The sequence below is a fragment of the Adiantum capillus-veneris genome, chromosome 7 (genome assembly GCF_014529385.1).
Source record: "Adiantum capillus-veneris isolate H3 chromosome 7, ASM1452938v2, whole genome shotgun sequence".
Taxonomy (NCBI): Eukaryota; Viridiplantae; Streptophyta; class Polypodiopsida; order Polypodiales; family Pteridaceae; genus Adiantum; species Adiantum capillus-veneris.
Genome location: NC_140937.1, coordinates 46,411,386 through 46,427,688, shown reverse-complemented (window position 1 = coordinate 46,427,688; position 16,303 = coordinate 46,411,386). Strand labels below are relative to the sequence as shown.

General features: G+C 42.1%; 1 pseudogene; it reads right to left on the bottom strand.

Annotated features, from left to right (window-relative positions):
* Nucleotides 1-11,489: 11,489 nt before the first annotated feature.
* LOC147453787 (uncharacterized) lies at nucleotides 11,490-15,900 on the bottom strand (annotated as a pseudogene).
* Nucleotides 15,901-16,303: the final 403 nt, after the last annotated feature.

Genomic DNA, 16,303 nt, shown 5'->3' with positions numbered 1-16,303 from the left:
CAATTAAAAAACATAAGGAACCCTAATCTAATTATTTGAACTCTCCCTAGAGAGTCAAGGGAATAGGATATTGTAGAGATTTGGGGAAAACTTTAAGGCTAACCCCTATCCTCGTCGTCGAGAAAAACAAAGTCATCATCCGTGAGACCATATGTGCCATCCGTGTAGTCATTTAAATCTTCTTCTTCATCGTAGGTACCCATGTTTACTAAGAAGGTCACTAGACGTCTATAGTCATCTTGGTCAAAAGGGTAGGCTTGTGCAATGGGAGAAACGCTCTCTACTAAGTATGGGTCAATCGTGGTCAAGAGACGTATCAACCATTCTAACTCCTCGAAATTCCTCTCACATGCTAGCGTACCTACCAAATCCCATTCACATGCAAGCACCGGAAAGACCATGTGGAACGTTTGTGAAAAGTAACGAGGGTACCTCTCACTCAAGGCAGGAGTGGATGACTCTAGCGCACTAGCCATATCTATACACGCAAATAGATGATGGTTAGAGTGTAAATATTACAAGGGTCGTGTTCTTGTGCATAATGTGTTTTTATGATTTTGTGCTATGGCTCTTGCTCTTTTACTTTTTTATCTTGTTTTTGTGAGTATAAGGATTTATATATACATTCCCTAAGATTGGAGATTAAGAATTCAGGGAGAAAGGTTGAGAGGGGAGTGAGTGAATGATGACTGTCAGCAAACACTCCCCCCTTCCTTGGGTAGATCATACCGTTTGAAATGATGTCGTCACCCTTTGAAACCAGTCGTTCCAAGTTGTTATGGGTGAAGGCTTTAACCAATAGTTTTCGACCTCCCTATGCGTTTCATCTAGTTGCAAGGGTGGTAAGGTACTCTCCCATGATTTTATTTGCAACATTGTTGTAGGTGGTGAACTTACAACGGGAGGGGAAAACTCTTTCTTGCTTGTATGGATATGTACAATGGTAGGTGGAGGTTGTGCTGAAGCTTCTATTTCCGTATAGGAACTACATGAAGGCAAGAAGCTTCATTTGATTTCCCTATTCCTGAGCTAGGTGGAACAAATCGTTCTTTCTTTGGCACCCAAACTAGCTCAAGAGCTAAATGTGTTTTTATGATTTTGTGCTATGTATAAAACTTGTAAGTTTCCACATTATTGTCTGATGGCTCTTGCTCTTTTACTTTTTTATCTTGTTTTTGTGAGTATAAGGCTTTATATATACATTCCCTAGGATTGGAGATTGAGAGGTCAGGGAGGAAGGTTGGGAGGGAAGCAAGTGAATGATGGATGTCAGGAAACACTCCCCCCTTCCTTGGGTATATCATACCTTTTGGAATGATGTTGTCACCTTTTGAAACCAATTGTTCCAAGTTGTTATGCGTGAAGGATTTAACCAATAGTTTTTGACCGCCCTATGCGTTTCATCTAGTTGCAAGGGTGGTAAGGTACTTTCCCATGATTTTATTTGCAACGTTGTATGGGAGGTGGTGAACTTACAACGGGAGGTGCAAACTCTTCCTTGTTTGTATGGATATGTACAATAGTAGGTGGAGGTTGTGTCGAAGCTTCTATTTTCGTATAGGAACTACATGAAGAGCAAGAAGCTTCATTTGACGTCCCTATTCCTGAGCTAGGTGGAACAAATCATTCTTTCTTCGTTGGTACCCAAACTAGCTCTGGAGTAGGTGTATAGCATTCCATGATTTTTTCCTTTCCTCGATCTTCAATTTGTTTTGGACCCACAAGATTGGGCTCACATGGGCCAGGTGACAAGTAAGAGCACAATTTACGTTTTGGCACCCAGATTTAATCATTTCCTTCATAGTAGCCAACACAACGTTTCTTTACATTTCTTGGGGCGAGTGGGGCGTCTCTTACCAGGCTCCTGTCTTTTAGCACTATCTATGGTCGCTAAAGAAGCTTTACGGACCCACTTGTATGTTTTCTTTACTATATTGGGATGGGTTTTGTGTGCCTCAAGCTTTGTTTCAACTACATCAGTTGAAGCTCTAGAGAGTTGGGCTATGGGGAATATGGTTCAACCTCTTGGACATGCAATGTTTTGGGTTTTATTTCCTTAAGAGGCAATATCTCAGGGACTATGGCTTGAGTGGAAGGGCTAAGAGTTATTTTCTACGTTGTGACACCCCCTGTCCCCCAATCAATAGTGCATTTGGTGGCTATCATCCACGTGCGTCCTAGGTTTATATTACTCTCCATAGTTCCAGCAAGCTTGACCAAAAAGTCTTGAGCTACAACCCCATTGACAAAAGTGTGCCAGATTTCAAAAACCGCAGTTTTTTTCTTGTTGACACCCTTGACTTGGATAATACTCTCAGATAGAGGTGGCTTTCCCAACTGACACCACACCCCATATGATAGTAGATTATACTTAGCACCCGTGTCCAATAAAGCGTTATATAGCACTTTTCCATAAGCACTATTTAGCTCAATAGGGTATCATAGAGGTGTGTCAGAGTCCAACCAATCATCCTCTGTTTCAACGTGGAATGCATGTGTAACTCCAAGGTTGGCCTCTCGTTGGCATCTTATGCATTGTTGTCGCTCTTTCGCCTCAGCTTGAGCTTGTATCTTTTTCAATTCTGTTTGTGCCTTGGCTACCTTTTTTTGATGGATGGCATATAGCTCCTCTTGGCTTAAAGGATCATAATATCCTTTAAATTTGCTACCATTGAGGAATCCAATGGTTTCAACTCCATCTAGAGTCTCAACATGAATGGTTCCTTGTGGGGTGATTTCACATACTCTATATGGTCCTTTTCCCGCACATTTCAACTTTTTCTTTTTGTTACGCACTCCATACATGAGGACTTTATCACCAACATTGATATCTTTGTTCTTTAGATGACGATCAAACCATTTCTTCCTTCTATCTTTCTCCACAAGCGCATTTTGCACATCTAATTGCCTCTCTTCATCTAGCCTTTCAAGAGTATATAATTGCTCAACTAAGGGGTTACCATCCCAACCGTCTTGAGAAGCTACTCAAAGACTAGGAATGACAAAATCCCATGGCATAACCGCTTCTTGACCATACACCATCTTAACCGGTGTGCACTTAATGGAAACTTTGTACACAGTACGATAAGCCCATAGAGTTGATGTAAGCTTTAAATACCAATCTGTACGATGAGCCTCAACTATTCTTTGTCAAAATGGAGATGAGAGTTTTGTTGGTACTCTCAGCTTTGCCAAATTTTTCTTGTGGATAATAAGGTGTGGACTTATGGTGAGCTGTTATGAAGTTGGTAGTGAGTTCTTTTATCAGTCCATATATAAAATGAGTACCATTGTCACTCACAATCTCAAAGGGACAACCAAATCTTGTAATAATATTCTCAAAGAGAAACTTGGCAGTTGACCTTGCATCAGCCTTGTGTGTCGCCCTGGTTTCCACCCTCTTTGTTACATAATCAGTGGAAACGATAATATATCGAGATTGAGTGCTATGAGCTGCTGAACTAATTGGGCCTACAAAGTCCAAACCCCATTTTTCAAATGGTTGAGTCACTTTAACAGGATGTAAAGGCATCCTATCCTTTTGTTGCGTGACCTTTTGAAAAAAGTGATGCATCCTTGAATAAGGTAGGCCACCAATAGCCTGATTGCAACACCTTTCTAGCTGTTAGTTCCCCTGAGAAATGTCCTCTGGCTATACCCATGTGGACTTCTTGCAGTATGTATAAATACTCATCCTCACGGGCACAACGTCTAAGAATATCATCCTTCCCTAGCCTATAGAGATTTCTTGCAATGAGAGAGTAAAGTTCACATTCTTTTAACAGTTTTCGAGCTATGTCCTTACAAAGCTCTTTGGGTGGAAAACCACTAACTAGAAAGTTCACAATCTTCTCACTCCATTCAGGTATGGTTTCGACTAGGAATAGAGAAGTATCGGGCAACTTATCATCGACTCCAGTAGGGGCTTCACCATTGGGTATGCAAGACAAATGATTCGCCATGACATGTCTTTTACCAGATCTCACCACAATGGCAAAATTAAACTCAAGGAGAATTAACAACCATTGTGTAATTCTTCCCGTTGAACAATTTTTATTTACTAGATAGAACAAGGCTTGATGATCAACATAGAAAACAAACTTGTTGGCCAGAAGGTAGTAGAAAAATTTCTTCACTGCATAAATCATACCTAAACCTTCTCGCTCTGTAGTGGTGTAGTTTCTCTCGGAATCATTCAATTGACAACTTGCAAAGCTAATGGGGTAGTCCAATTTATGTTCTCCTGGTTGAGCTAGAACACACCCAATAGCAAAGTTTGATGCATCAATATGCACATGGAAAATTGCATTCCAATCGGGCACTTGTAGAATAGGAGCGCTAGTCAAGGTCTTTTTCAATGACTCATAAGCATGGTCACACTCCGCGGTCCAGTGGAACTCAATAAGAAGCTTGAACAAAGGATGAGCTATCTCGGCAAAGTTTAAAACATAATAACCAACATGGCCCATGAACCTTTGAACTCCTTTATAGTTTGTAGGTGGTGGCAATTCAGCAATGGCTTTAATTTTTCTCTCATATGTGGAAATCCCATTTTTGGACACTATATGCCCTGAAATGATTCCACGTTTAACCCAAAATTGGCATTTGAAAGGGTTTAAGGAGACGCAATACAATCTGCACTTCTCAAACACTTTCCGTAAGCATGATAGATGTTCTTTCCAAGAGGAATAAACACAAAGGTCATCTAAGAAAGCTTCCAAAACTCCCTCAAACATTCTCTAAAAGCAATGTTTATTAATCTTTGAAAGGTAGCAGGGAACACCATATTAGCAGATTTGGAAATTTCTCGATTCCCACTTTCAAAAGAAGCTTGAGATTGGACCACATGACCAAATCTTAACCAAAGTTTTGAGAGCATGGTTTGGAATATATTTTCAAGTACTACCTTGTGGAAGTCTTTGGTCTTAAAAATCAATTTGACATTTTTCCATATGGACAAATCTTCAAAACATTAATGATTCCCAAATTGGCTCTAAAGTATCAAACTCTCTAATATAGTATTAGGGGCATTGGTTAAGCCAAAAGCCATAACACGAAATGCGAACACTCCAAATTAGGTTATAAAGGTTGTTTTAGCTTGTTCCTCTAGCACAATTATGACTTGATTGTAGCCAAAGTACCCATCTAAAAAGCTATAAGCTTCCTTCCCTGCAACTCTTTCAAGCACATGTTATGAATATGGAAAGGGTAATGGTCCCTCCTAGTGGCGGCACTGACCTTCTTCAGATCCACACACACTCTGAGTTTCCCATTCTTTTTTGGCACAATCACTATTGGAGACACCCATTCTGAGTGCTCAATAGGGTATATGAATTCGCATTTCACAAGCTTTTCAATCTCTTGAATGATCTTTGCATATATAGGATTCATTGGATAGGGTCGTTGCTGAATTGGTTTAGCCATGCTATTCATGGGGATTGTGTGCTGCACCACAGAAGGTGGAACACCTTTCATGTCATGATATGTCCAAGAAAATATATCCCTGAATTCCTTGAGAAGTTCTCTAATACACACTCTTCAGTTTCTGCCAGATCTTGGTTTGGAGACTTCTCCTGGGTCTGCTAACTCTATTTCCTTAACTATCGTTGGATCATCATACACTCCATTGCTTCCATCGATAGGTTTTCTTTGAGCCTTTGTATACACAACCTTACATTGCTCTATGGTGTAGGATTTGAAATGTTTAGGTGAAGGGTGTAAGCCTGTGGGGTCCTGTTGTTCTGTGGACTGTGATTTCACTTCCGATTTCTTTTGTTGTTGAGCTAACTCTTGATTTTGTCGTCTCCTTATGGTATGGCTCAACTTTGGCTTCTCTGTAGCCTCTAGTTGTGTGATGTCAATGGGTTGTGGAATACACCACATAATGCTTTGAAGGTATTCACACCGGTTATCTACCAACTTGCGATGAGCATCACATGTCCCTATATAATTAAGCCATTCCGTGGTAGTTTTCTTTTCATTTATTCTAGCATACACATTTGCTCGATATCCTCACCTCTTATATCTCTTACTCTTCTTGTCTAATTTTTTATTACGGCCGATCTCTAGTGAAGAGTCACTAGATGAATTGCTACTTGTGTCTTCTGCTCCCTTGGATAGATCGTCATCTAGGGTAGCACTGGACCCCGAATGGTTTGTCCCCACATTTGGACTAAGATTTAACTTAGAGTCTTTGTCCTCAGAGTCAATTTCAATTGATGATTCTGACCCAAATCGTGTGGTCTATAGTCTTGTGAGACGCTACTGGTTCCAATGCCAGTCAAACCTTCATCTTGTAGGTCATCAGAAGCTATATACATAGCTTCTAGCATATTTAAGGGTACGAGTGGTGGCATTTCATCCCCCTCAAGGGTTACCCAAGTTGTCCCCCTGTTTCCCCAAATATTTATGGTTGCTGCTAGGTGGACCCAATCCACATTGTCCGACTCAATCATCCCAGGTAGTACATCTATATAAGGAGAATCTTCCCCAACATCAGTGTCTGCTTTACACATGTAACAATATTGCAATGCGGCCGAGTGAACTGTGGTGAAAGATCTATGATCAATTATAAACCTTTTTCCTAGAGGATGCGCTCGACCAGTTACAAGATCTACTCGAATAACAAAATCTTGGAACTGCAAGTAGACATGGTTTTTAGACCATTCATGCACCATTTTTGCTTCCCTCATGAAAGGACGCCCTAAGATCATCTCAGATGCCATAGTGTGCTTGGAGGAATCATAACAATGAAAGTATGTCCAAAGAACTTGATCTTGAGATCTTCTAGCATCCCAATAGGTTTAATAACAAACCCATTGGCCATATTTACTACTATGGTTGTGGTCCCAAGGTGAGGTCTTCCCATAGTTTCCCATCAATTTTTAGTCACAATGCTAACCCCAGTGCCACCATCAAGGATTCCCTTCACAGTTAATCCCTTAGCAGTGATTGGTATGGTCGCATTGGATTCATCGCCCTCAAAGTATTGTCCCAACTTGCTAACATGTATTTCTACAACAAGGTTCTCATCTAGGTTGGGTTGTGGATCTAAGTGTTCCTCCTCTATTGGCATCTCCTTAGCTCCATCCATCTGTGCAAATTGTGGTAGCCCGACCTTCAGTTCTCCATTGAGGAAAGCTCTAAGAGCTAAGAATAGCTTAGGATCTCCATATAGTTTGAACATGATGGTGGTTCTGACTTCTGAAGCCATGAAATCCATCAATTTGGAAATATTTAACGACATCTTTTGGGCTTGATTCCCTTGACGTGGAGAAGATGAGATCTCCATTTCTTCGATAGGATTAGGTAGTCCCTCTGTAAAAATTCTTTCCAACAAGAAGTGAGTACGCCCACTTTCCCATGACTTTAAGTCACTTTCTTCTTGGATTACACTAGGTATGGCTAAGGGTCTATGGACTTGGTGCGGTTGTTGTTGCGTAGGGAATATTGAGTCTGTAATCTGGATCTGCCTAGGTGTTGGCTCTAGATCCCTTTGGGTATCTTCTACCAAAGTCCTTAATTGCTTGACTTGCTCGATCTCCTCTGTAGAGTTTGGATAAGTTCCTATCTTTTTCTTGGATCCTGTCCATTGTGGCTCATGACAATCCTCCTTGTTGGTTTCTTTCTTAGTGGTCATTTTGGTCTCCATGATTTCACCTGAATCAGAATCCTCTTCAGTGTCGTTCATATATACGGGGTCGCCACCAGTTTCTATGTTGGTCTTTGAATTGGGGTTTGACTTCGCTGCTTTTTGGGATCTCTTCCTTCATGTTTTCTTCTTCTTCTAAGATTGGTCAATTGATTTCTTGTCTCTTTCTTCAAGAATATAATTTTGTTTTTGGAGCATCGATCGTGTGAGTACGTTTACTGGTACCACATGTGTACTTTGCGATGGCTCCTCAGTAACCTCAATCAAGTTTAACGGGGTGATCTTTGGCACATTTGGATTATTCGGATATTGGGAAATCAAATTATCTATGCCACATCGATTACACATGAGCATTGGCATTGTAGACGTTCTCGCTTGATTGGTTTGCATTGGTGAAGCGTTCTTTTGCAGCCTAATAGGACACTCATCTACACCATGTGAACCTCCATACTCATAGCATTGAAGAGGTCGTCTCTTAGCAGTGTAAATGATATTTTGGACTCTTGCAGAAAGAGAAGCTACTTGATAGACAGGTTTGACTTGTCCCCAATAGTCCTCCATGTAGTATTGTGGACTTTCTTCAAGCGCATCAATCCCATAGGCAGTATTAGGGTCTATATCTTCCTCACAGCCTTTGAAACAAGCAATCAATGACTCACAACCCATTCGATTCACAGAAGTGATTCTCAAATGTGGTGGTTGCGGTCCTAGCACTGGAGGTGGTAAGGGTGTTGTTTGAACAACATTTTGGGCCCTAGGGACTATGTGTTGTGACGTTTGTTCAAGAGGTGGGGCCGGCATCAATGCAGGCACTTGAGGCATGTCTGTCCATGCTAAGGTTGGTCTATTGGCCATTGCGCGCTTAAATACTATGCAATCCTTAGCTTGATGACCATACCTCCCACATACATTGCAGTTCCCATTGAATTTTACTCTAAAAGTAGGGCATCCATTGGTACTATGCGGTCCATAGCATACTGAGCACCATTGTTGCTCCCTTCTTGGATACATGTGATTGTTTCACGGAGAACGATTGTCTCTAAGACTCTCTTGAATGGCCTTGGTGAGATCTGCTAAAGTCATCTCAGATATCTTTGGCTCCTTAGCAATAGGCTTTAGGGTCATTGGTTGATGCCTTGATGCTTGCGAGCTAGTAGATTTAGGCTCAACATAGACACTCTTTCTCCTTGAATCATTAAATTATCCTCCAATTGGATCGCATTGGTGGTGATCGCTTCCCAAGTGGTGATACCTCTAATGACTAGGCCATTGTAGATATCCTCATGTCGTAACCCCCTAATGAATCTATCAAGCAATTGATTATTATTGAAGCGCTCATTTGGATTACAACGAGAATTAAAATGCTTTAAGCAACTAATAAAGTCTCTCACTGACTCTCCTTCCTCTTGTTGGGCTTTTCTGAGTTGAGAGGCTACACCCCAAAGCACTCCCTCTTGTATGTATTCTTTCAAGAACAGTCTCCTTAGAGTAGGGTAAATCGTTTTTTCTGCCACCCTTAGGGTTCTAAAAATCCCTTGCCTTCCCACTTAAGGTTAGGCTTAAAGTATTACTCTTATGCAGTCATTGTGTTCTCCTAGAGAATCGCATATTTGTTCAAACACTTTGATATGCTTTCGCACATCCCCGTCTCCACTAAATTTTTGTGTGAGATTGGCTATCTGTATTGCCTTACTTCTAGGTTCTCTATAAGGCGTGTTATGTATATTCTCAACAATAGATCGACCGATAGCTTAAGTAAATGTTGCCAGGTCACCTAAGTGAGCAGGCACCATGGGTGAAGGTGCTCCAAAGACTACATGTGGAGTATGTATTGGCATTGGGATTGGCACATAGGAAGCCCTTAGGTTCCAATTTTGGTACAGTGTCGTGCCATGTGGCGGCCCAAAGTTCATATGTGTGGCCCTAGGCATAGCAGACGTCGGATGTGACATGGTAATGCTAGCCAATATGGTCCCATGGAAATAAGAACTTGGGTGTTGTGGTTGTGGAGCATAGATTGTTGAAACAATGGGGGAGGGGTAGAGGATACATGAGTACGAGGACCTATAGGTGTATATCATTGGTACACACTTGTAGGTACCGTTGCAGGAATTGAGCTACCATGTAGTGGTGCTTTACTAACAAATGAGGTCCATGGCATGTTTCTTGGAATGCCCATCATTGGGGTAGGCATGGTAGCTGTGGTGTCATCGAGGGAAAGATGAGCTAGACTTGGAAAAGTAAAGCTATCACTTGTGGGCTCAGATTTCACTGAGACCCTTGGCGAAACAACATATGGAGGATCCATCAGACTTACCAAGGGAGTCTCCATTTGCGATAAGGTTGGTTGTTTAGCCTTCCTATATCCAAGAATCTCATGAGACCCGTTGAAGGCATGTGGATCCGTTGTTCTGTCTCTCTAGCTCAATAACCCTATGCATGACCTCACAAACTCTTTGTTGTTGATCCTCCACACTAGTAGACCCTGTTGTGGATTGTAGGACATCTAACCAACCCATGTGATAGGTGTGACTTGTGTATAGGTTGGTTAGAGTTTCCTTTGTAGTTTGTACTCCCAGTTCTCATTTAAGAACGCTCCATCTAGGATTGAGGTGCTAGGGGTGTCTTTTGAACTAGATGCAATGTGGCTCTCTATGGGTTGACCCTTAGTGGTCGCTAATTCAGGAGCACTCGATTGCTCTCCTAGCAAGGATATTGACATAGGAGCTTTTGCTTTTAACTCTCTTTGTTGCTCCGCCTTGCGTAAGCTCTCAATCTCCTTTTCCCTAGCCGCGATGATATACCGCTCAAGTTCTTGTACTTCGGCAACACTCCTACCATCAAGTAATATAACCTCGGAGGGGAATAGCTTTGCAGAGTTAGGGGGTGAAGTGAATAGAGTACTCATGTGCACACTCTCTAAGAGCATAGGGTCTACGTTGGTCATGAATGGCGAATTTACTTCCCCACCCCCTCATTTACATCGTTAGCTCTATGTTTGGAGCAAGTGGCTCTACTAAAGGTTTTCTTCAAGCGGCTAAGCACGCTCGTCCCGGACCATGGGCCCATGGCATGCATGTCTTGGCTTGAGCTATCAGGATTAGGCATTGGGTAACCCTCCATGACGTTGTAGTCAGAGGAAGAGTCACTAGATGCTATATGCGGGTCCTGAGTGGTACTACATTGGAACCTAAAGTAGGTGGGTATTGAGAACTTGCGTAAATCAAAATGATCACTAGTTTCCCGGCCTCTAGCACACAACCAGAGTGTAGATGCATGTGCCTTTGGCACCCTACAAGCGTTGGTGAATACCCTCAAAGATTAACCGCCTGATTTTTTGGGTGTTTTGCACCTCGTTTTTGATGTTTTTAAATATTTTTTACTGATCGGTTTTTGGATTAAAGCATGTGTTAGCTCAAAACGAGCGTATCGCTCAGGGGGTCGTGGTATGCTTTACAACACAACGTTCGGTTACCCGAAGCTCCAATGGTCTTCAAAAGGGTCAATTTTTACTTATACGTGAGGCTAAAATAGGTAATTCTAAAGAGTGGCTGAGGCCTGAGCATGAGTGTGGGCTTGGGCTTGGGCCTGGGGAATATTCCCGATCCCGGTCCTACCTTTAAAATTTTTTTATTTTTCATTTTTTTTGGGATAAGGTCACCGAGACCGCGCTATGCGCGCGAGCACACACACACACACCTAACCTACCTACTTACAACTAACACAGCTACTATTACACACTAACATAGTACTACAACAACTCATTAGCTAACATATCTACCTCCTGTACCTTACAAAACTAACATTATAGATCTACTACCTTAATTTTATCACCTTATCAACAGAGAAAACACGATACATTGCAATATCTTATTAACAAAAATAGTATATGCAGCAAAACAAAGATAAAAAATCATGCTCAACAAGCCACAAACCTTCTTTCTCTACCTTTCCTACATTTCATAATGCACGACAAAGTAGCATAGAGTGCTACTCGAGCTTAATGCAGGGCATTTCCTTGGCAGCGGAGCCAAAAATGTGCGCGTCTGTCGTACGTGTCAATGCAAGGGACTTGCCATACACTGTGTGCGAGCAACAAATGGCTGCAAGCACGCAACGAGACTAATCTAGCAAGCTCAAGAGATCAAGGGTGTGTCACTCACCGCCCTACGCTTGCCTTCGTGGAGGATTCCTTGCCGTGAAGAAGTAGCTACCGTCATGCCGTGCTCAACCACCTCGCTGCCACTGTGCTGTCGTTGCAATGCTCGATCGCGCGCACACACACACACACACACTCTCTCTCTCTCTCTCACGCATACACACCCACAAGGAGATGAAGAAGAAGAAGATGGAGATGGAGCAAGAGCACTCTTCAATTGCACAAATGAGAGAATGAGTGATTTTTTGGTTTATGTGACTTTTATATGAGCTCTCCCATTCACACTTGGACGCCCATGCTTAGCCAACTAACCCTTGAATGTTCCAGTTAGAGTGCGCCTCTCATCGGCGATTATTCTTACCCTTTTCCTACTGGACCGACAAGCCCGACCCATGACTACAAAAAGCGGACACCGGTGGTTAACATTAAGAAAAAAGACAATGAAGGCTAAAAAAAAAACATTAAAATTAGGATAGAGTTACCTCCTGCTCCTTGTCGTCCTCCTCCCTGTTGCTCTTTCCACCCAAGTCAATGCTCCCTTGCACCACACCCACAAGCTTTGGATCATCAGAGGGGGGGTTATGCAGTGGAGTAGGCATCCTAGCGGCCATAACCTTGGCTTGCGCGGCATGGAATTCTTCTTCATCCACATGCAGCTATTCTATTTCCAGGACCTCCGGACTAGCAAGTGCAATAGTGTAGGTAACAGAGTCCCCAGGTGGCAAGAGCTTGCTGTCAAGGGCATGTGGCGCACTGTCTAAGGGAAATTTGGTGTTGGTGCATAGCACGCTCAAGCATTCATCCATGTGCATACCAAATGCTTTCTCTAAGTCATGCATAAACACATACTCCTCCCCATCCACTACCACTGAGGAGAAGTGGGTGATTTCTACCTCTGGGATAGCCTCATCCGTCAATGGTAGTGGCACTGGAGTGTCACTAGGGCTAGCCACAATGATGGATTTTCCAAGCACCTCCTCGACCCCCTGGGGTACTCAAGCTGACGTGTCTGCCCTTCCGCTGCAAGGTTCATGGGGACAACCTCCTGCTCCTTGGTGTCCTTGATGAAGGACCCAACCTGAAGGTGTGGTAGGCGGAGCTCCTCCAAATCAGGTTCCTCACTTACAAAGAAGATGAATGTTGCCAGTCGAGAAAGGTACTCCACCCCCAACATGCGCTTCTTGAGCGCTGACACCCTTGTGGCTTGCTTGTCCAAGAAATGGCATGTGTCGGTGGTAATTTCTTGGAACCGTCTCAACCGCTTGGAGAATAGGCAATCACCTTTGTGTATGTAGCACAAAAGATCGCAAGGCACCCAAATCCCTGCATGTGGGGTGATAGATACAGAATATTTTATGATGTTTTCCTCCATGAACGCTGAAATCTCGGTGAATGCATCCATGTGAAGGGGGCAGTTGTGGCGTCAAGGTTGGGGAGACGAGTAAAGAAGGTGTGGAGGTCCAACTTCCCTTTGTAATTGGTGTCTTCGAGGAAGAGGATGAAGCGTGACAAAGGGGTGGATGTGGGAGCAGATGCAGAGGCTCTGGAGGCGTCCATGTCTAGTTTGGGATGCAGACAGATAGTGGAGGAGCTCAAGTGTTGCGAAAGTAAAAAGTGTGAATGAGTTATGCAACCCCCCTTTTATAATGGTCCCTGTTAAAAAAAAGGCACTTTCCTCATTTTTTTTAAGAAAAAGACACTTTCACAAAAAAAAAGAACCTTCATCTCAATGTGTAAAATTATATTAAAGTCATAATTTGCCAAAGAAAATTATGTTGATTACATCGGGGATTGTTTCCAAAACTGTAAGAGTTACAAAGCTATAAGAGCGATAGCATAGTTCCATCCATGCCCCAGTCCTCCTCGACCTTCAATTTGTCTTCCATTCTCTTCCCAATTTGTGGACATTCATTACAATAAGTAGCCAATGATCACCAAACTATGATGTATTGAAAATGTGGTGGAAGGATTCTCACCCTGTGACCTTGCAAACAAAATTGCACTTGTTGAAGGGCCTCCAAACCCATAATAGCCAAATGTTCTTGCACATTACTGAGAGTCCAATGTTTGTTCACTTGGACAGACTCCAAAGCATCATTGGGCATCCTCGCTACAATGTCAAAGCTTGCAATAGCGCCATCTACACTCTGCAAGGGAGTCCACACTCCAAGCTTGCACATCCAACGATCATAGTAAAATCGTTTGTACAAGGAGGTGCGGGATTTTAAATAGCGCATCCAATTACCTGAAGCTCCAACCTTACAATGGTATCTATCCTCATTGTGCATGCCCTCCACAAAACCCCAGTCCTCTTCTAAAAGCCTTCCTAATTCTTCATAATGCACATCTTTACATATAAGCATTGTGGTAGTCTCCACAAATCCAAACTCCTTAAAAATGTGCACGAAACAATGAATAGGCAAACACCAACTCAAGCCCACAGACCTAGAAGCTTTAGAGTATTTCAAAGAGTTTTGGACATCTATTATCATCTTTTGCTTGAAAGATGCTACCGACCACAAATCTGGCTATGGCCACTCCATACTTAATAAGGAAGATACTTTGATGGGTTCAAGCTTTCCAAACTCTTGTGTAGAAGTAGGCACAATATAAGAGTGAGAATAGAAGAAAATCCTTCTTTGAACCAGTTTGGTTGGGCAAAGATGTGCGAAAATTGTTGCTCCACTATCCGCATGTATAGCATTGAATGTATCGTAGAGACTATGTCATGGCTGATCCTCAACCAATGTGGATAGACATATGACTATAAATGCATGCCAAATTTTAAGTATGAATCCACAAAAACATTACAATGTGATTTCACACCTAGCTTTGTATTCTCAAAACATGTACTTGCAATATGTTGGAAATCGAGGTGGTTGTTGCAATAGCATGCTTGAAATTAAGAAAACATGTTGCACAATGGCTAAGGCCCCCTTGTCTTTGCGGTTCTTGAATCCAAAGAGCTTTCCTTTCCAATGATGATCCAAGTTTGCACGATTTCGCACACGGTGAGGGACAATAGCAGATGGCTGCATGTATACCCAACCACCTTTGGTGAGCTCTTGTGGCACCCACTCATCATCTATACCTCTTGTGTTGTGCCATGCAAGTGTTGTGACCTTACCTTTGGCCGCCTTTGCGGAGTAGAGCTGGCCATGGTTGAACAAAGACAATTAGGAGGAGGAGCAAGACCTTGCTTGTTGCTACAATGTAGGTGGGAGTAAGTGAAGGAGAAGGTGGATAACCCTTGCTTGGTGTGGCAATGGGAGGTGATAGGGGAGGAGAGAGGAGCTTTCTTGCTGCAACAATGGAGATGGTGTAGAGAGAGAGAGAGTGTTGAAGTAGAGGGTGAGTGTGATGGCTGCAACCAAAGAGGGGTTGGAAAAGGGGTTCTAGAGAGAGAAAATCACTTTTTACCCGAGGACTATTTTTGGGGGGGCTTTGGATAGTAAAAAATGATGTTTCAAAAGTTTTTGAAAAATTTTGAATTTTAGGGTTTTTTGGTGCACGGTTTGACTTTTTCTGGTCAAGAAATGTTTTTTTGATCATAAAATAGGTTTAGGGAGGTTTTAAGAAGATAAGATTTGAGTTTTGAAAATTTTGAAAAATTTCAAAATTTTGAGATTTATTCAAAACCGAATAAAAAAGGAGGGAAGTTGGAGGGGTTCCATATGGCCCACCACACTCCCCCCCCCCCCCCCCCCATCTTCTCACTATGTAAAAGGCCATTAAGAAGTGTAAGACTACTTTGTCCCCCTACTTTTTTGAGAGCATAGAGTGTGTTCACCACCCTCTTCTTATTGGCTTGCCTCTAATTAACCTTAATCCCAAAGGGCCCTTAGAGGGTTTATATTTTTCGTAATGTACCTTTTCCACTAGCATCAGTGACTACGACAAAGAATAGTCTATCAAAAGTACATGTGCATTTATCAAAGGTTTCTTGAGTACATTGAAGGAACTTCCTTGCAAGTCAGACCATGCATAAGGATAATTTTTCTTTAACAAGAGAGTGAGGTAATGAGATTTGTAAAGTTACGTACAAACCTCCTGTAATAACTGCATCGACCAATAAAAGAACGAAGTTCATACACATTTTTGGGTTTGATCCATCACTGAATGCAATGTTTCCAAAATATTCAATCTCAGGTGTTGGAAAAATAAACTCTTTTCAGGACTCAGATACAAGTGGTTTTGTGCAAGCAGATCAAATACACATGTTAAGTGCTCTTTATGCTCTTGTTCCAATTTACTATGAATACGGTCAATGAAATTTATGTTCATCATGCGTGTGAATGTGGTGAGTGCATTTGTAAGACCAAATGGCATGACAAGAAATTCATCGTGTCTTGTTTCTGTTCTGAAAGCAGTTTGGTAGACAACCTGTTCAAACATTTTGACTATATGATACCCCAATTTAAGGTCAATTTTATGTAAAATGTTTTCTCCTTTTAGTTTGTCTAACAAATCATCCACTCTGAGAATAAGGAACC